This window comes from Aedes albopictus, chromosome 3 (assembly GCF_035046485.1).
Source record: "Aedes albopictus strain Foshan chromosome 3, AalbF5, whole genome shotgun sequence".
In the NCBI taxonomy this organism is placed as follows: domain Eukaryota; kingdom Metazoa; phylum Arthropoda; class Insecta; order Diptera; family Culicidae; genus Aedes; species Aedes albopictus.
In genome coordinates, this window is record NC_085138.1 from 134,106,698 (window position 1) to 134,129,333 (window position 22,636).

The 22,636-nt window shown below is 37.5% G+C and overlaps 1 protein-coding gene across 3 annotated transcripts in view; it reads left to right on the forward strand.

The window, feature by feature from the left end:
- Positions 1 to 22,636, forward strand: part of LOC115269993 (peritrophin-1) — a 285,409-nt gene that overhangs the window by 199,032 nt on the left and 63,741 nt on the right. The window lies entirely within an intron of this gene.

Below are 22,636 nucleotides of genomic sequence, written 5' to 3' on the forward strand. Positions count from 1 at the left end.
CTCAACTCGCACTTGTTAAAATTTGTCAATGATTTCAATTATTATGGCCGAGAATAAACTAATAAAGAATTATTACTTACTTTCGAATGGGAGCGTTGGTATCCCCAACTGTGCCATTGTCGGCTTTGTCCATTTTTTCCAATATTTATTGAAATCTACACGACACTTACTCAACACAACTTTTCCAATATTTCACTCGTAAACTCTGAACACATCTGTTCTCGATCACGTCTATCTCCAAACTGAGGCCTTCACGATCGATCATGTTTCTCGATCTTTTCGTACCGCCAACATCCTGTGCGACGGAAGCTTTTTTCCCGTCTTCGTCCTACCAGATCATTTTCGTGCGCTTTTGAGCTTTTTCGAGCAGTGTTTTCGATGTTTTCCTTTATAGGTAACTTTTACCCAACTCCATCAGGAAAGCTCGTTTTTTTCAGATACACGTCTATTCAAAGCTGATCAGTTATTCATATTCTTACGCAATAAATTATTAAATGTTATAATCAACATATTTTCTCTACACCGGTGAGCGGAATTGCCCAACATAACCCTGTTATTACTTTGCGACATAAATTCTAAGTTGAATTTTAGGATAAAACAATTTAATAGATTCTATTTCATCATCTATTTTTGTCAAGTGTAGAATAAGCTTAATGTTGAAATACACATTAATAAAACTAAAAAAATCTAATTTTGTCCTGAAAAAGGCTGTCCATAAACCACGTAGACTAAAGTTTGGTCATCTCAGACCAACCCTCTCCCACCTCGTAGACTTTTGTCCATGCAAAATTTTTGAAATTTGTATGAAGCGTAGACTTTGGCCAGACCCCCCCCCCCCCCTATCCCCAAAAAGTCCACGTGGTTTATGAACGGCCCCAAACTGCTAAAAGCGCAGCACATCTTCTTCTACTTCTTTATGGCTCTACGTCCTAACTGGGACTTGACCTGCCTCGCTTCAACTTAATGTTCTTTCCACAGTTATTAATTTCCACAGTTATTAATTGAAGCGCTTTCTTTGCCTGATATTGCATGAAATTGTATATTGTGAGGCAAGTACAATGATACACTATGCCCAGGAAATACAGAAAATTTTCCCGACCGGAACAGGAGTCGAATCCGCCATCTCCGGATTGGCGATCCATAGACTTAACCACTAGGCTATCTGGAGACCCTAACGCACCACATCTTAAAGTACACTCCTCCTCCTGATCACCTACCTAGTCATAATTATAAGTCAGGCAATTCAGCTTGTATTCAAATGCGTTGACCCATAACTACTATGTAGAGTTTTATCACTCATAACTTTGAATTTTCTTTGTTTATTCATTATTGTGTCCTTACAGTAAAGGCTACCCTGACAATAATTTTCCCCAAAAATCATTGTAGCATAATAAACACTCACTACATCTCTGACACACATTGCAGCAAATTCAGCACAAATAACTTCCAGAAACTGCAAATTCCCGGCAAACGTTTACCAACCATCAAAGCAAAGGTTTTCGTTTGCGCTTATACCTAGTTGAAAGAGGATTTTCTTCCTACAACAATGGCAAGCCCGAGCTTTCCACGTTACTAAGAATGCATCATCATTATGTGGGTGGCTGTGGCATGCGTGTTTGCAAAACTTGGCCTCCTATCCCGCCCCCGGAGATGGATGACTGAGGAACAAGCGAAGATCAACATCAAGAAAACTTCCCCTGTTGCGAAATGGTGGCTGTTTAACGTAATATTAAGTAAAACACATAATATTATCATTGCTCGAAAGTTGTAAAGTAAAAGATTTTATTATTTCTGTACCCTCCTCCTTCAGGAGCAACAGCAGCAGCACCACCAGCACGTTGCTGACGTCTTCTCTCCGATGACGACGTAGTCCGATGTTGTCTTTATCGTCTCCTTCATCGACGTAACAATAAACGACATGTGGTTAGCATTTTACGGCAAATGTGCCAGAATCGCAAAACGGCGCAACCACAGCAGCGAGTTCAACAGTGTGTATAATCAAAATTTCCAAATCAGTGCCACCCAACGTCCTCTTGCGTCTTGCTACGGCCACGGCACCCGACTTGACGACAGTTGATGATGAGCTTTAGCTGCTTCTGGGAAGGTACACATGGCTGGCTGAGTGACTGGCTGTGGAAAACGGTGGAGTAACCGCCAACAATGAACAAAACGGTTGGCAGTGCTTTCGTTTAATTTAGTCAACAGTGATTTTGACGGGGAGTTCGAGTTGGTTTGGGATGTGGTGGGTAATGCTGAGATAGGGCAATCGTTTGAGTTTACAATATGTGCATCTTATGGAAGTTGGATTTTGAAGTTGATCATAAGCATTTTATTGCCGGGGCCCGTGGCGCAGTGGTCTCACGTTCATTTCATAAATGGATAGTTATGGGTTCGATCGCAGCGCCGGCACTTGCAATTTTTCGTCATTTACTTGGCGGCGACACCATCCCTTGCATTCAACCCATCGTCTGTGCTACTCTCGGTTGTCAACTTTCTTAAATTTTCACCTCAAGCTCACGGAAGCATGGAAGTCAAGAACTGTCAAATCGTATGGAAAAATCGTGAAAAACGTTAATTGTTGGAAAACGGAAAAGTTTTGTAAAAAGTTATTGAATAGAAATCAAGAATGGTGTTAAACTACAACTTTTTGTGTTTACTTCATGTTCCGGGATACCTTCTAGACCGAGAAAATTCGATTCTACTACCACACAAAAAAGAGCCATTTGTTATATTACTACTCATGTCAATAGTTGCTTCTCCGTGATTGATATGAACTTGAACCAATTGCACTGAGATCCAACTGAATAAAGGGGCTGGGACACTCCACTTATTCTCAAAGTGCAATTTAAGCAGCTCATACATATTTATCAATAACGATGCCGGCCAAGACCTTATAATCAGCTTGAAAGGGAAAGGAAAGTAATGTTAGAGTGTACTGGAGACCGAGAGCACTCTGCCTCCCCACATCCTGCACAGAATGGGGTATTTGTTAGACGGAAAAGATGGGAGATCTGGGAGTCATGGTTGGGTCGGTGATGCAATTAATGGATAGAGGTTGTTTATAGTGTTCTTATGGTGAAATATTGTGTAGTGAATAGGGTAAGTGTACCAATTATGGCTATAGTACCAATTATTCGCCATAGTTGATTTTCACCCTTTAACGATGTTAATCAACAAGAACAAATTTGTGAACAACAGATGACGTTCACAAAAGATGGTTACACTCATTAAAACTCCACATTTTGCTCAAATTATGGTAGAAATTAATATTTTTTCTCAAAATTTCGGCTTCCTTGCACCTAATATTGCCATAGTGTACCAGTTATGACTAATCCCATAAGGAATGCATGCAAATAGTGCGAAAAGGAACCGAAGTTTAAAAATGTAGCCATAACCAGGTTTGTCCACACTGAGCGCATGAACATTCTGCTCTTTTAATTTAAACAACAAAAACCATCATGTTTATGTAATCTTCTTATCCTACCTGATAGAAGGATGTTTGAACATCCTAAATGACATTTCGAACTGTCAAAAAATCGCATCGCAGTGCCGCACTGAGCGCGCAAAGAGAAATTAACTGGGGTGAATTCATCCGGGTGAAATTCTCTTTGTACGCAAAGTGTGGCTCTGCGGTGCGGTTTTTTGACAGTTCTAAATGACATTTAGGTAATTCCAACATCCTTTTATCGGGTAAGATAGGAAGATTGCAAAAATACGATGGTTTTGGTGGTGTAAATCAAAAGAGCAGAATTTTCATGCGTTCAGTGCGGACAAACCTGGCCATAACTGGTACAGGGTTCCTATCGTTGGCACACGCTGTAATAAATACTAAAAAAAAGTTTTGGCTCTGTTTATATATTTTTCCTTTAAAGTATGGAAACTAAGCTATCTTTTAACATATTCTTTAACATATTCTTCTCGTTATTTTTGTACAAATAGTTTTCCTTAGGTAGTGCCATAATTGGTACAGGCACCCTACTATGAACACAGACCAGACGTATCACTCTGATAATTCCCATCGTACATTGATTTAACGATCTATTTCAAAAGTCGATAGTTGGCCAACTGACCACCCGTGGCGCTCGCATCGTTTTTGTCCGAGTTTGATGTTTGCCCACTACCGCCACCTAATTCATGGTTGGCCAAACACACTCCTTTTAGCATTGGGCGAATAGGTTTCCGTGGTGTCCGGCCATTTGGCCGAACGCCGTTTGGCCGAATGCCGTTTGGCCGAACGCCATTTGGCCGAATGCCATCTGGCCGAATGGTCGTTTGGCCGAATGCCGTTTGGCCGAATTATGTTCAAAAGAATTCAGAGGAAGTTTTTGACATTCCAACTGCCATAATGATCATCAGAAATATTTCCTTCTTATAATCATAGGCTATTCTTTCTAGTTTTAACATTCAGGGATGAATTGGCGTTGAACCTGTCAAAATTTTATCAAAGATTCATCCTTCTTTGAATCATAGGCTGTTCTTTCGAGTTATACTTATGCGAGGAATAGTGACATGGTCACTTAAGTTCAAATGGCATTCGGCCAAATGACCCTTTCGGCCAAATGGCGTTCGGCCAAACGGCATTCGGCCAAATGGCGTTCGGCCAAACGGCATTCGGCCAAATGGCGTTCGGCCAAACGGCATTCGGCCAAATGGCGTTCGGCCAAATGACCCGGAGCCGGTTTCCGTAACTATGATTTGAATCGAATAATGTTCGAGATGTTACGTCTGTTTGTCTGTGCTATGAAGGTCAAATGGCATAGTTCACTGCAAAACTTGTAGGCGTTATATACACTGTGCTGAAAAAGTTGGAAGGAAGGGAAACGATTTTTTTATTTCGTTTCTGGTTCTACAGATTGCAATGAACATATGAATATACATGAGTTATATAGGTAGAGAAAAGAAAGAGAGAGAAAATAGATAGAAAAATACAAAGTAGGAGGAAAGGGATGGGCCAGGGATTGAACTTATGACCTTCTGCATATGAATCAGAAGCGGTAGCCACTAGACCACCAAGCCTGTTCTGTAAATTAGGTTAAGTGGTTAAGAATTAAAAAAAAAAAAAAAGAAAATTGCATTCTAATGAACAAATAAATTTTTAGATAGAAGAGAAATCTACAGATGTAAGTTGCCGTACAGCGAAGATCTGGTCCATTTTCGACCGGCCGTCAATGAAACCGGTTTGATAACTTCCTACAAACACATTCATTTTAGGTGCCAGGTGATGGAAGATGACTTAGGATAGCACTTTGTGGATGGCGTTGAAAATGGTGATCAGTCAGAAGCTCTCATATTTCAAATTGTCGCCTTTCTTGTGAATGGAACAGATAGCTGTGCGGTTTCCCACAGCCTCATTGTCAACTGGTGGCGAAGTTTTCTGGGCCCATCTTGACGAATTCAATGGCACCCTGCACATTCCGGCGCACAGTACGAAGGCGTTGCAGGATGCGATAAGCTTCTGGTCAACTTCTGTGTTCCTTAACCCGTTAACGACCTATGGGTCTCGTTAGTTGTAATCTTCTTAAAAAAAACTATTATCATCAGTCAAGTTCCAATAAAATAAACATGATTTCACGAAAAAAAAAATGGAAGTCTATTGTGAAATTTAAAAAAAATCGTCATTGTGGGCCCTCAACATCCGATATTTTTTTCAAGCTCTGTTTTAACACAACTTTTATACTATCATTGTATTCTGATCCATAAAGGGGATAGACAAAATGATTGGGACAGGCAAAATTTTCACTTTTAAAAAAATGTTCAACTAGCTGTAACTTTTCGAAAAGTGCATCGAATATTCTCAAATTTTTACTGTAAGTTCATCAATTAGTTATGTATCAGTGGTCCAAATTTGGAAAATATCGGGCTATTCTCCACGAAGTAATAAAGATTCTTGAAAAAGGTAAAATTATGCGATAGCCAACTTTGAGCTGTTATATCTTCGTATTTAATTAACCGATTTCAATGAAATTTTCACCATTCATGACCTATATAATGAACTTTAAAAACGTTTAACTAAACAAAAGGCGACATTCCGCCATGTGATCAACACGAATCTCAAACAATTTGATCCACATCGAGCCCTGATGAAGATCTCTACCACAGGATCGAAACGTTGGCAATGATTTAAAATAATCTACGCTTTTCTGTGACAGGAAGCCGAACAATATCAAGTTTTGATGCATCTAGTGTTTAGTGCCTCTCGCTGGAAAAAATATTGAAAAATACCAGGTTAACTCCTTGAGGAATATAGAAATAAACGAGAAGATTTTTTGAAGAGAGCACAGCAAGAATCCTGGCATGAATACCTGATAGACTCCCACAAGATTCCTTGAAGGAATACAAGGAGGAATCCCTGAAGTAATCCTAGCAGGAACCCCTAAAGGAATCCTTTACAAAATCCCGGTTGGGATCTTTGAAGGAATTTCAGCAGTAATCCCTGAACGAATGCCGACTAGAACATTTGTCAGTTCAAGATTTTCTAAAAAATCCCTAGAGAAATCCATAAAGGAATCCCTGGAGGATTTCCTAAAGAAACTCTGTGAGTCATATCAGGCAGAATACTGAGAGGAATCTCAGCTGGAAGCTCGACTGAAAGAAACACAGATGAAATCCCGAGAGAAATCTCGAAAGAAATCCCGAGAGAAATCCCTGAAAAAAAATTCGAGGAGAATCTTTAAATGAATATCAGCAGTAATCCCGGCACGTATATCTGAAAAAAAAAAAAATACGCTAGGATTCTCTGAATATAATAGAAATCTTTGAAATAATACCGGGAGGAATCTGTGACATAATTCCATCAGAAATTTCTGAAGTAATGCCAGCTAGAATTTCTGAAAGAATCCTTTCCAGATTTTGTAAAGCAGGGATTACTTTATTCCTGAAGGAATCCTTTAGAGAACACCCTATAGAATGATTCGAGCAATTTTGGCAGGAATCTCGGATGGAAGCTCAGCAGGAATCCCTGAAAGAACCGTAGAAGAAATCCCGGAAGGAATTATTAAAGAAATACCTGAAAAAACTAGGGTATATTTTTTGAAGAAATACCGTCAGAAATTCCAACACTAATACCTAAACAATCTAAGGTTTCCTGAAGAAATTACGGCAGAAATCTATAGTCTATAGTTTTTCATAGCCCTTTTCGGGTAGAAACTCTAATGAAATAACAGCAGGACTTCCGGAAATAATGAATTACCAACATCGGCTGTTTTCCTACTCTCCGCATCGACCAATGTGGCGCTAGCTTCTATGCGCGAAAAATCGCTAAAAGTAAATCGCAAAAATATTGTATGGCATCTAAAGGCAAATTTATCGAAGTGGAATACATTATTCGAAAAAATATTTGGTAGTGGTTGTGCATAATGGTGACTACTATTAAGCCTACCAAATATTTTTTCAGTAAAAGCTTTCTATTGCAAGTAATTCAAGTTTAGATGCTTTTCACCATACAAAATAAAATGGATTTACTCCTGTTGATCAACTGTGGGTATGCACCAAGCGGGTAGTCCATTGTCACGACACCCCCCTGCGACGATTCAACTGTGGCCATTCGAAGCTGTGGCCACCACAGTGGATGATCTATCAGCGAATGATAGATAGCGGCTGATAAAAAGTCAACGGTATGATCTAGCAAAATAAGGATTCATAGTTGTTAATTCGCTGTGCCATGATGACTATGCATGTTGCTCCCGAAGTTGAATTTTAGTGGATTTCCAAACGCAATATTATTGATTTAGATTTTTTCTCATTCTAAAAACCAATTGGTGAAGGTGTACGAACTTTAAGTTATTATAAAATAGATAGCGAAGTGATTGATAGCGTAGGTGAATCGATTAATTGAAAATGTTCATGAAGATCGATAACACAATTCTTAAATTTCTATTTAGGATTTATTACAGCTCGTTCGCGACTATTCAGGACTATATATCCTCCGAGTCAAAATCGATTCGTAAATCAAATAGTAAGATTTCGATAATTTATCTAGTTTAATGTATACTTACGATACGGATTATGTACCACTAGGTCCTGCAGCGAACTAGTAGTCCTACGAGATATACGACATTGCCGAATGTTCCAATTGCTCTATTAACCAGAATAATTCAGCCTTACTGTAAGTACCTGTTTTTTAACTGTACAGAACTGAAATTAATTGGCCTAATACCCAGAAACCACATCATTCTACAAGTATTCATTGAGAGGATATGATCCGACCTTTCTGAGATAGTTCGTCAAAAAATGTAGGTTTATGTGGAACAAATATCGGACATCGTGAACTAATAAACTTCTGTTTAGCTTTTAGCTTACCACACTGAAAACCACGGTTTGCTCAAAGGAATTTGGTCTGAAACCCCCCCTCACAACAATAATCTTTGAAGGAGTTCAATCCCTGAAGGAATGCCGAATAGAATCCTTTCAGGATTTTCTGAAGCAATCTCTGAATGGTAAAATCAGACTGGTTACTCGAGATTTACAATTTTCAGGCCCCCTAGTTCGCCCCATAGAAATGACTTCAATATTGCACCTAATTGAGAATTATTCTGAAGAAGCACCATCATGATTTTTTTTACGATTTTTTTCTGTAATTACCACGAAATGAGCATGCTCTTGAGCATTATTGAAGGAATTCCTTCTACGAGTTCGGCAAGAATGTTTTTCTTTAGTATTTTCTGCAGAAACACTGCCAGAAATTCCTTTAAGACTCTTTCAGGATTCATCATTTTGTTTTTTTTTTAATTTTTAAGTAAAGAGATTCTTGAAGGATTCCCTAGAATGATTTCAGAAAAAAAAAAACCTACCAGTTTTATCCTTGCAGAATCCATTCCTGTTCACGTATTTCTTTGAAAATTTCCCCAGAGATTCCTTCAGGAATGCCTCCAGAAATTGTGCTTGGGTCTTCTTCAGGAGTGTCTCAAGAACTTTCTTAAAAGATTTATCTTGAGACTAGTTCACAGGTTTTCTCAGAATTTCCCCAGGGATTCTTTGGGAAATTGCTTCAATGATTGCTTCAGAAGCTCGTACATACATGTATTCGTTCATGTATTTCTTCAAATGCTTTTGAAGGAATTCCTCCATGAATATTTTTAAAATTTTCTCCGTGAGTTTTTCTCCTGAATTTTCTTCGAAGATTTTTTCAAAACATGCAATTCCAAGTGAATTTTTTCACAAAGATTTGAAAATTTTTTCACAAATTTCTCTAGGACTTTTTTGGCTTTAGAAGTTGAGATTTTTTTCCAAGCACTCTTTTAAAAATAGTTGTTGTAATTTCTCCAGAGGTTTCTTCAGGTATTGCTCCTAATAATTAGGTATTCTCTGAGGCACTTATTTAGAAATTACACAAGAATTTTTTTCCAAAAGCTTCTTCTGGAAATTCCTCTGGGGGATTGTTTTTTATAGGAAATTTGAAGGTATCGTATGGAGCTTTTTCAAATAATTCTTTCAGGCATTCAGGCAGGAGTTCCTTTAAAGATTACTTCTGAAATTGCCTTTTTAAAAAAATTCTTCAGGAATCTCCATAGGTATTACCAGGATTGTTTTAAGAGATTCCTTTAGACAATCCAGCAGTTATTTCTTTAGAAATTGCTTCGGGGATTGTTTCAAAAACTCTGTCACTTTTTTGTGTAATTTAAAAAAAAAGTTAAAAAAAAACTAAAAATCTGAATTACTGAAAATAACTGAAATTCTGAAAATAGAATATCTGAATCCTAAAGAAGTTACTCAAGAAATTCTTGGAGGAATCCTTGGAAGAATTTCTAAAGGAATCTTCCTAGGATGTTCAAAGAAATTTCAGAAGGAATTCTAGAAAATCTCAATAGAGGAACTTTTGAAGAAATGTCTTGCTGAATTTCTGAAGAGATCGCTAAAACTTATAAAAAGTCTGACATATTTAAATACATCGAGGAATTTCTGAAGGAATCCCTGTAGAAATCTCCCTAATTGCTCTTTTTCGAGATTTCTGGAGAATCTTTTGGGGAAGTCCTTGGTGAAATTGCTGGAAAAGTTCATTAGAAAAATTCCCGGAGAAATCTTTTGATTAATTCTTGAAAGTTTTTTTTTTGAAAGTAATCCTAGAGTAATGTGTGAACGTATTTTTGAAGAAATTTCTGTAGAAATACGCAAAAGAACGCTCAGATAAGCTTCTGTAAAACCGCTAGAAAAAAATCTTGAGAAAGTTCTAAAAGAATTCCTGTAGAAATTCATTCGAATTATTAAAATTATTAAAGTTGTCTTCAGAAGTAATGCCAAAGAAATGCATGGAGGAATATCTGAAGGAAATTCTGAAGAAGTCTCTGCTAGATCTCTAGCTGGAATCTCTGGAGAAATTCTCGCTTGAGCCACTGGAAGTAATTACGGAAGAACCTCTGGACGACTGCCGGCATGATTTTATGGTTGAATCCATGAAGGAATTCCTGAACATATTCCTGTGGGAATTTCCATTGGAATACCTAGAGCAAGTCTTTAACAAATCTCTGGTTAGCTTTTTGAAAAAAAAAATATCTGTACGAATTTCTGAAAAAAACCTCTCTCGGTAAACATGCTAAAACATTTAAATAATTTAGAAAAAAAATTTAATGCATTCCTGATGGAATCTCTGTAGAAAATTCTAAAGGGTTTCGTTGAAGAAATTTTAGAAGGGTTTTCCAAACAAATCTCTAGAAAAAAGTCAAAAGCAATCTCTTACGGAGTTTCAGAAGGAATTCATAGAAATCTACACCAAATAACTCTTGAAGAAATTTCTGGGAAAATTTTTGAGGGAATACCTGAAAAATCCCTTAAGATATTTTGTTTAATCCCTGGGATAGTTTCTGAAGGAAACTTTGAAAGAATTTTTGAAAGAGTCCGTGAACGATTGTCCAAAATTTCTTGAAAACACTTCTGAACTTTTGATTTTCTGAAAAAAAATCTCTGAAAGCAATTCTGAAGAAATGAGTTGCAAATTACTAGAGGAATTCGTTGAGAAATTTCTGGACGATCTTCTACAGAAATTTCTGAAGCAATCCATGGAAGATGGTCTAGAAGAACTTGTGAAAGGTATTCATGAAAGACTTCCTGAAAGGTATTCCTGACAGATGTTCTAAATGAATTGATGGATCATTCTAGAAGAGGTTTTATTTTGAAGTTCTTAAATCAATTTCTATAGGATAATCTCTGAGTAAATTCGGAAAAAAATCAAAGTGAAAATTCATAGTTTCATAAAGACATCCCTGAAGGAATTCCTTAGGAAATTCTTGTAGAAGCCTCCAAAGGCATTTTTAGCAGAATGTTTAAAAAATACCTAGATGAACCCTCTCCTCAAAGAAATTATGAAGGAAATATATAGGGATTTGAATAAATAAAAGCCTTAAGGCAAAACTGGAAGCATTTTCTCATTTTTTCGGTTTTTGATTTTTTATTAAATAACGAAGCAATATTTTCAAAATCGGTTTTCGTACACATGTAGAGTATGGATCAAGGTATCTTCTGATTTTTTTTGAGGCGGAAAATGTTTTCCATTTTAGCAGAAACCATTTTTTTGTAAAATTTTGTACAAAAATGGTTTCTGTAAAAACGAAAAATATTTTCCACTACAAAAAAAAAAATCAGAAGACACCTTGATCCATACTCTACATGTGCACGAAAACCGATTTTTAAAATATTGCTTGGTTATTTAATAAAAAATCAAAAACCAAAAAGTTAGGAAATGCTTCCAGTTTCGCCTTAAGGGGGAGGGGAAAAATTTGCCAAAACACACCCCATCCTATTTTTAAACGTACCGTAAACCAGGGTCAAATTGATCTTCGGGTCGGGGTGGTTTACGGTATCAAACTTATTTATGTACTAGCTGTCCCGGCAAACGTTGTGTTGCCCTTTGTGGTGGTTTGACAAATGTTAGGTTCATTGTAGCACGGCACTCTAGATCGGTTTTACTTCGATCATGTAGATTTTCCGCCCAGCTAATGCAAATATCGAAAGTTTCATAATTTTTCTATATTTTTGCATATAAACACAGCCACCATGAATACGAATCGGTACGTGCAAGAGTCATGCTGATCGGTTCGGCCATTCGTGAGTTTTGTTGCCTCAAAGGGGCTGAAAAATCATTTTTATATATATAGATATGCAATTCACAACTCATTTTGAATTTGTCGCCATCAATTAATTTACTTTGAAATCTACAACATATGATCCTTTACAATTTACCCACGCTTCAAGCTACTCAGCACATAACGATGAAATCCTAGCCCATCTAATTAACGTATACGATTCAGCTTTCATCGAGGTGCGAAATAATCGGAACAATTACCACCAACCGTTTGATTGCATCAGTATAAGCCTTTCACTCGTCACTCTCATTATCGCATGTTTCAAGTTCACGGCTGGAATAATGACTGACTCGAGCGAGAGTCGAGACTCGACAGTGAACATTGCATAGCTCTTCTGCACTCAATCCTCACTGCGCCACCCACATTACCGCACAGTCGTTAACAGCCAACATCATCGCCGCCTGAGGTTTGATTTGATTGCAGATCTGCGAGGGCTGGCTGGGAGATGATGACGGGGAAAGGTTTTTATGGTTATGCTTCTCTTTAACCTCCCTTCGAAACCACACCCCCCCCCCCCTCAGCATCGAAACGCCGAGGGCACTCTGCTGTCGCGCTGATTCATTGCCCATATACGTTATTATCATTTTCACGGTGCGGTGGAGTGCGGTCTCTTTTGCATAGCATATCTCCATACACAGGAGAACGTGTGCAATCATAATCAAATTCATGCTAATTTTCTTGAACGAATGAATGAACGAGGAAAACCGCGCGCCAATCGTAAAATTACCGAAACGAAATGAATTGGCGCTTTGTTCGGTGGAATTATATGCGCGGTGTTCCGCAGAGATTTGTGGCCGGGGCGAGGTGGGGTGGGTGGTCTGTGTGGTAGGAGGTTGGAATCATGAAAGATTCCGGCCCAATCACAATATTGTTTGTGTACCGGTTTTTTTATTGTGTGAAATGATTCATAAATTGCCGATCAAACTAGATGATTGCAGATCATTCATAAATGCGTTTAAAACAAGTTAAGACGAGTTTGGTTCATTATGCACTGTGGGAAATCAGTCGACTTTTTTTTAATTTAATGGTGCCGTTTACTATTTGGGATGCAAAACGATACCTGAAAGAAGCGTACAAATGGTTCTCGCAAGTTCCTTGCTCCGGCTTGTTCGGGTTAATATGATAACCAGTGTTGAAAATTTCATTTCGTCATACAGGGGATGGCCAAAATGTTTGGGATAGGCAACTTTTTTTCTGCCACAAAAAAATTCAACATGCTGTATTTTTTCATAGAGTGCATCAAAAAATCTCAAATTTTGACTGTTTGTCAACCTATTATATGTGCATCATTGGTACAAATTTGGGCTCGATTGATTATAATTAATTATAATTATATTAATTATATTATAATTAATTATATATGATAATTAATTAATGTATTAATTATATATTATAATTAATTAATGTATCGCAAAGTTAGAACAGTTCGGGTAAAACACTATTTTTTAGACAACTCATTTTTGATCTGTCATATCTCGGAAACCAGTGAACCGAATTGAATAAAAAAATTTAACGTTTATCAACAATATATTGATACTTAATACGACGTAATAAAATGTCATATTATTATATGGCGAATTAAGTTATACCGGGTTGAAATTTTTACCCATATAGAGGAAAATAAGTCAAATTTACAATACCACACAAATATTACTAAATGTGTTCTTTCTTCAATCTAAATAGGCTCTAATATATCTGATTAGAGATACCTTGAGAACAGAAGTGGAAAATCTTTGGATATCAACACTAAAATTTATAGACATTGATGTAAAAAAATCACATTTTTTCGAGAAAAATCCAAAAAGTGTCAATCCATGATAACTTTTTTCTACGTTTAAAAAGTATCTATGTTTTAATCGTTTGTGAAGCATATACATATTGTTAGTTTACGTTCAAAATTTCATTCAATTCGGTTTACTGGTTTCCGAGATATGACAGCTCAAAAATGAGTTGCCTAAAAAATAGTGTTTTACTCCAACGGTTCTTACTTTGCGATACATTAATCAATCGAGCCCAAATTTGTACCAATGATGCACATATAATAGGTTGACAAACAGTCAAAATTTGAGATTTTTTGATGCACTCTATGAAAAGTTACAGCATGTTGAATTTTTTTGTGGGAGGAAAAAAAGTTGCCTATCCCAAACATTTTGGCCATCCCCTGTATCTTAATTCAATCGCCTACAGCTAATTTTAGAAGCTGAAGCTGAGAATATGGTATATGAAAAACTTGTGCGGCTAGACCAGTTCTGCTAAAAAGTCACGAAAAAAAACGATATTTTTCGAATATTTAAGGTAAATGTCACGGACCACCTTTGAAAAATGCTAAATGATATTCACCGTGACCATATAACCATGCATATGACCATATAACCATGATAACAATGACCACCAGCTAAGAGTTTTGCTTAGCTAGCAGTACAGCCTGAACACTGTAGCGACTAGGTGATTAAGCGAGTGAAAACACGAGAGCCACAGACGCAGCCTGTCATCGAAATTCGGTTCTTGAAGGCGATCAAGTCTGCATGAGAATATTCAGAACCTTAGAAAGAAGTTCGAAAACATAGAACAGATCGTCGTCAATAATATCTGAGTCCAATTTGACTCCACATTTTGGTATTTACTATAGTCAAAGCAAGAAGCGCGTCAACACCAAAGTGTGTTACGACTCAATAGGATCTGAAACTTCTGATCCATCTTAAAAACGAGCTTTGAGCTTGAGCTTGATTGACCGCCCGTGGATGCTACTCCAGTATCGCCAGACCAGCTACACTCACACAAGGAACCAATGAGATATTTGCCGGGGACTAAGCAGGCATCTTCAGTGTGTAAGTGTTGGTGATCTTTTATTTTTAGGCGACAATGGCGCCTGCCACTTCAGGTTGCAGCTCAACGTGGGAAAGGGGAAGGAAGTGATGATTGAAATCGTTTGTAACCACAGCAGGCCGAATATACCTCTGCGTCTTTGCAAATTCATGCGGATGTCGGAGTGTTGATGGGATATGGTTGGCAGAGGGTTCACACATTGGTGCGTGAATGCCAAGCGTAAGGTAATAGATTAGTGCATTGTTTACGGCAGTTAATTAAACGCCCCATAATAAATTTAAAAAATCCATAAAAAAATCGAAAATAGTTAATAAATATATAGGGCGGAAGCAATAATAGACTATAAAAGTTCCATAAACAAGCTCAACGTGGGAAAGGGGAAGGAAGTGATGATTGAAATCGTTTGTAACCACAGCAGGCCGAATATACCTCTGCGTCTTTGCAAATTCATGCGGATGTCGGAGTGTTGATGGGATATGGTTGGCAGAGGGTTCACACATTGGTGCGTGAATGCCAAGCGTAAGGTGATAGATTAGTGCATTGTTTACGGCAGTTAATAAAACGCCCCATAATAAATTTAAAAAATCCATAAAAAATTCGAAAATAGTTAATAAATATATAGGGCGGAAGCAATAATAGACTATAAAAGTTCCATAAACAAATCAAAATGGAAATGTAGTTATTTATTGCAATTATTGAATTATCCGTGGAAATTCGAAAAAAATATTGCTCGGAAATCAATTATTTATGGAAAATTTTGATTTATTTATGCAATTTTTTATTTGTAGTTTATTATTGGCAATTTTTGATTTTGTTACAGAAAATGAACACTTTCATATGAGTCGTTTATATATTAGCCTATTTATTACTCTAAAGATAATACGGCACAGATCTCTTGATTGCATAACTCATTGGCGTTATATGATAGATTGACACTGTGCTAGGAAACGGCTTTTTCAACACTTTTGTGGGAAACGGTTTTTTCAAACCGCTTCTGTTCTAGCAATGGCTATGAACATGTGAATATACATGAGTTGTATATATAGAGAGAAGGGAGGAAGTATATAGAAAGATACAAAGTAGGAGGAAAGGGACGGGCCAGGGATTGAACCCAGGACCAGGGATGCCAGGTGATTTCTTGAAAAATATGTATCACTCTTAATAATTCTGTATCTCAAACAAAATTTAGGTGAAAAATCAGTATCCCATACAAAAATAAAATGGCCTCTCAAGCTTAATAATCTGTATTTCATATAAAACGAAATCTGTACGGATGTCTAAAAATCTTTATAATACAGATAAATCTATATAGGTATATGGCATCCCTGCCCAGGACCTTCTGCATAGTAATCAGAAGCGGTAGCCACTAGACCACCAAACCCGTCGTTTCTGATCCATTAAAAAACGTGGGAAGATGAAAATTATAAAAAGCTCGTGATTTAGCGTTAAAAGTTATTTTGCAGGATCTTCAGAAGAAAATTAAAAAATCATTCACGGAATTGATAAATAAATGTTTCGCAAATGAAGTTTCTCCATTAAACCATGGCTTTAAGCCTTTCTGTCCCGTATGCACTGTTTTTCGTTTTTGAGTTATGGCCAATTTTGTCGAAAAATGTTTAAATGTGGCATATAAACCTTTTTTGAAAACACATATCTCAAGAACGAAACATCGTAAAAAGAATGTTTTTGCCTTTCTCGTACACTAAGTGTACTGGAAAGGCTATATGTTCACTCCAAAAACGACTTTTTGATAGAAGGCCCGGAGGGTCGAGTCACATATACCAATCAACTCAGCTCGACGAATTGAGGTGATGTCTGTGTGTGTGTATGTATGTGTGTGTGTGTGTATGTATGTGTGTGTGTATGTGTGTGTACAAAAAAAACTCACATCACTTTTTGGCAGTAAACCTCAACCGATTTTAATGACCAACGGTTCATTCGACGCGGAATCTGGTCCCATTGTTTCCTATTGAAAATGGTTCGGATCGGTCCAGCCGTTCCGGAGTTATGGCCATTTAGGTGTTCCGGATCGGTACCCCAGGAAGGGGCCAGATATGAAAACGCTACAAACCCATTCATGCGACACATCAAACCACGGCACTTTCGAAAACATGATGAACGGTAAACAGGAAAATAGTCTCGGGCCATATCTGAACCGGTAGTGTTCCGGAACCGATTCCGGTTGACCCGCTGGAAGTGGCCAAATATGAAAGTGAACCAAACCATTCATGCGACACATCAAACAGCGGATTTTTCGATAACCTGATAAACAGTAGGCAGGAAAACATTCTCAGACCATATCTGAACCGGTAGTATTCCGGAACCGGTTCTGGGTGTTCCGCCGGAAGTGGCTAAATATGAAAGTGAACCAAACCCATGCATGCGATACATCAAACAGCGGCTTTTTCGATAGCCTGATGAACAGTAGGCAGGAAAATATTCTCGGACCATATCTGAACCGGTAGTGTTCCGGAACCGGTTCCGGGTGACCCGCCGGATGTGGCCAAATATAAATGTAAACCAAACCCATGCATGCGATACATCAAACAGCGGCTTTTTCGATAACCTGATGAACAGTAGACAGGAAATTATTCTCGGACCATATCTGAGCCGGTAGTGTGCCGGAACCGGTTCTGGATGTTCCGCCGGAAGTGACTAAATATGAAAGTGAACCAAATCCATGCATGCGATACAACAAACAGCGGCTTTTTCGATAGCCTGATGAACAGTGGGCAGGGAAACATTCTCAGACCATATCGGAACCGGTAGTGTTACTGGACCAGCTCCAGATGTCATGCCGGATGTAGCCAAGTATAAAAGTTAACCAACCCCTTACATGTAACGCATCAAATAGCAAGCTCTTCAGGCAACCTGATAAACGGTTAATAAAAGAGAATAGTTTCAGATCATATTTGGAACAACCGATAGAGCTCCGGAACCGGTTCCGGGTGTCCCGCTGGAAGTGGTCAAATGTAGTAGATAACAAAACCCATGCCTGCGGCACATTAAACAGCGGCTTTTTAAATAACGTGATGAACGATTAGTCAGAAAACAGGCTCAGACCACAACGAAGATCTTTATAAAGGCTACCGATAGTGTTCCAGGACCGATCTAGGGTGTCCAGCCGGAAGTGGCCAAATGCCAAAAAGAACCAAACCTATGCATGCGCCACATCGAACCGCGGTCTTTTTTAAACCATGAGGAACGATTAGCAAGAAAATAGGCTCAGACCACATTAGAGGCTACCGATAGTGATGCAAAACCAGCATTGGGTGCTTCGCAGGAACTTCAAAAATGAACAAAGTCAATGCAAGCGATAAATATGTGTAAGAAAACAAAATCTGGACTGAACTATGGCCACATACATACAGACGTCTTACTCTACTCACTCTCCATCGTCCTTGTTTTCAACGGTTGAAACAAATATTAATCGTTGTTGCTCGTTTGACGTCTACTCACTACCAACATCAAGCCGCAGTGAAACGCAACCTGATTAGCATTTGGCGATTATTTTTTCGTAACGATGAATATAATAGCAATATGTTACAAATGATGTGTCTGTTTGTCTGTACTAAAGCAATCTCATCAAATCACTGAGGTGTAAAAACATCCAGTAGGATAGGTCAACGTTATATGAGAAAATTATCGCATCAACCCCGGAGAAAGTTTTTTCAATCCTCTTTTCCGTCTAAAACTACTGGGAATTTTTTTATGGGATTTAGTATGGGCAATTTCACTTGCTTGCATTTTTTGTCAAATTTTACATGAATTTGGTAACCTATGATAATAAAATATAGCCTAAAGTGTGAAGAAAAAACTATGTCGAAGACCGTAAAGCAGGACTGTCCAACATACGGCCCACGGAATCGATGAATGAAACTTGGCCCATATTTGAAGATATTTCATATTTAAATAAAATTTAATATTAAAAATAAACTCGAAATAGGTAGAGTGTTTTGTTAAAAATTTTCAAAGATTAAAAAATTTAAATACAGCCAAATTTAAAGCAGCATTTCAGCAAAATTTACTGAATTTCAGAAAAAGTTGCTGCTGAACAGCAGAGTTTACTGAACGAATCAGGGAAGTTTGCTGAATGTCAGCAAATTGTTTGCTGCAACCTGCAGTTCGGCAAAATTCAGAAAAAAAAGTATTCAGGGTGATTTTTGCAAAAAATCAAGAATTCTTGCTCACATTTTTATGACCCAAATGATGTCAGTGTTGTGATTTGCCGTGAGAACGGGTAATCGGATGTACAAAATTTCACTGTTGCATTCATGCTTTCGAAATTTGATGTCAAAATTTAATGTCTGACCCGTCGACTGGTATGGAGTATCACTTGTGGTTCGCGGCCACGAAAGGTTGAGCAGGCCTGCCGTAAAGTCATCTGGGATTGTGAAAGACGTTATCCTAGCTTATAATTATCGTCTTGATGTTGATCGGTCTTCAGTGATAGTGAAGGTGCTCAAGCAGTCAACTGAAAATTCTGATATTTTTCAGCCCAGTCTATACGTTTAACGTAACGTCGGAATATGTTCAATTAATAAATTTCCCATTTTTATTAAAATTATTGCTTTTCTAAATAAGGTATTCTCAGGATTCAGGAACAGTTCGCATTACGTCGATGGAAAGATCATGCTTCAGAATGATGGCCCTTGCACAGAAACTAGCTAAACAAACAATAGTAGAAGATTCCAAAAACAGGGACCGAATTCTAAACCGCCCGATAGGTAGGAGACTGTCCACATCACGACGGTTTCAAACCGGACAGACTCAATAAATACCAAAACTTCCGTATGACATTTTTAAGTTAGGCAAGGCCATCTTGACTAGGAAACCTTGACCGATTGAACCGTTGAAAAGGCTCCATACAGATCGAAACGTCGGAAAAATCATAAACTAGTGTTTTCAATTCCCCCAAAAGGCTGAAGCCAACATGCTGAAGCAAAATCATCCCAGTAGTATTCCAACCAAGGAAATATCATGAGTACATGTTCGACGAGAAAGGCACTATCACCACTAGGTGGATTAAACTGGGTTTTTAATAAAAATGAAAGCAAATTTTCTCAAGAATCTAAAAAAATATGAAGTGAAAAAGTTTTCCACAAAATTTTCCACCATTGAGAAAATTCATAAAGAAAAGCCGAAAAACTATGCCCACTCGTGAACAATTTTCAAAAAAAAAATTCCATCAGCTTTGATCGCTGAAATTTTTGGAATGCACTTTTTTTTTGTTCCTGAGTAATGGCCAATTTTGTGAAAAATGACCTTATAATATAGGCTTACATCTCAGAGAAATAGATGTCACACTCCGGCGGCTTCCCATCGATCTCCTTTTTAACGGTTGATTCAAATTTTCAGTAGTTGGTCAATTGACCACTCGCGTCGCTGGGATCGTTTTTACTCCTGTTTGACGTGTGCTCACTACCGCTACCTACTAGTGGCCCGGCCAAGCACAGTACATTTAGCATTGGGCGGTTACGCTTTCGTGACGATGTTTTTCAATGAAATTTGTTCTAAGTTTTACGTCTGTTCCTCTGTGCTTACATGGTAATTTTTCACAAAATTGGCCATAATTCAGGAAAGAAAAAAAGTGTATTCCAAAAATTGCAGCCAGTAAAGCTTATGAAATCACTTTTTCAATAATATTTGTACGAAAATTTTCCGTGAATTCGGAAATAGTTTTTCATTTTTATCAAAAAACTTTGTTTCTACAAACCTTCGTTCTTGAGTTTTGATTTTCTAGAGAAAAGGCTTATATAGCAAATTTTTCAACTAAATTGGCCATAACTCAAAAACGAAAAAAAGTGCATTCCAAAAATTTCAACAATTAAAGCTTTAATATTTTTTGAAAATTTTCCACGAGTTCGGGCATAGTTTTTCCGGCTTTTCTTAACGAATTTTCTCAATCGTGGAAAATTTTGTGGAAAACTTTTTCCAGTTCTTTTTTTTATTTCTGAGAAAAATTGCACTCATTTAAAAAAAAACTTTGTTTCTTCGATGCTTCGTTCTTGAGCTATGATTTTTCAAAATAAGTAGTGTCAGAGGAAAGCAAAAACAAAAAAACCTACCTGAGTTTTCCGGGAAAATAGGCGACCCTGATTGTTTCTCAATTTTTTTTTCATATATCCATGAGCCCTGCCTGTGGAAAAAGTTTCATGGAAATCTGAGACCCTTCGGTCCAATTTGTGCGATAATGAAAAATCCCCTATTTTTTCCTGGAAAATAGAAAAAAATAAAAAAATAAACAAAACCAAGAACATTTTCAACGGCAAATTCATCTATGGCAAAAGGTCGAAGGACAAAAGGTCGAATGGACAAAAGGTCGAATGGAACAAAAGGTCAAATGCACAAAAGGTCGAATAGGATAAAATGATGAATAGACAAAATACAAATTGGAGGAAATGAAAAAGTGATCGAAATTTGACTAAAAAATTACAATTTAAAATCCGATAAAAATAATAGAACCAGTATTTGTCAATGTCAAAGTTATTTGTCAATTGTTGAGCACTACCCAAATGTTGAACAGTTTTTGAAAATGTTATTATAAATTTAACTTAAGTAGTTTTCCATCAACGTAAACGTATGATCTAGATGCGTATACATGTGTGTCATGATATTGCTTCAATAAAGTTACAAAATTATACATATTTTACGTCAAAAATATCGATTGAAAATTTTGTACCGCTGATGCCACAATTCTTAATTAATTCTTAATTAATTTCAATAAATTGCTGTTACGAAATAAGCTTTGCTGGCAAATCGACCACAAATATCAAAGTCACACCATAGTTACAATAAATGGAAGGATGTCCTTAACAGTTAAACATTGTTTAAAATCACATTTTTATTGTAATTTCATTTGAAAAATATATTTTTCTCTCACACTATCATTATGCAGCTAAGATCCAATTGTTGAACACTAGCATAACCTACGATGTTAGCATGACTGCCAGGTTTTTTTTTCACTTCACCTTTTTCAGAAGCGATCCACGGGTTTTCAAAGTATTTCAGGGTATTCTAGGGAGTTGACTAGGTCCCATGTAGGGCTGAAAATCTCTTTAATAAAGACAAAAAAAAATAGGTCCCATGGGTTTCCAGGGGTATTTCAGGGGCTTTCGAAGGCGTTCTTTTCTTCTGTCATTTTCGCTTCCAGTCAAATCTTTTCAGCCATTTTTTTTGCATTTGGTTATGTTTAAAACTTTTTTCAGTCCACTAGAGCTCTCTTCAAATGGGAAGCGATTCCTTGGGAACGTCCATAAATTACGTCACGCTGAGAGGGGGGGGGGGGGGTGAGAGGAGTTCAGCAAAGTGTGACGACTCGTACAAAAAATTAGAGGTCCCATACAAAAAGTGTGACATATAAGGAGGGGGACAATTATTGCGTGACGTATTTTATGAACGCTCCCTCATTTGAATAAATTGTCACTCAAATGACTAACTGGGCGCAAAACACGAAAAACCCGGAAAAAAATCCGCCACAGTGAAAAAATATTGGATGTCGGGTCAATGTCGGATCAAATTTTATCAAATGTTGGACCATTGTTGAACCCACATCGGATAACTGTTGAGTCTATGTTGGGTTTGGTGCCCAAAATAAAAACAGGTGAATGATAGGTTTATGTCGGGTTATACGTCATCAATTACGAACAAAGCTTCAACCGTTCAACAATTAGCGAGAACCGTCCAACATTAGGATGAGCAAGCTTAAGGAAGCGTTCAACATTTAGGTTACAGAC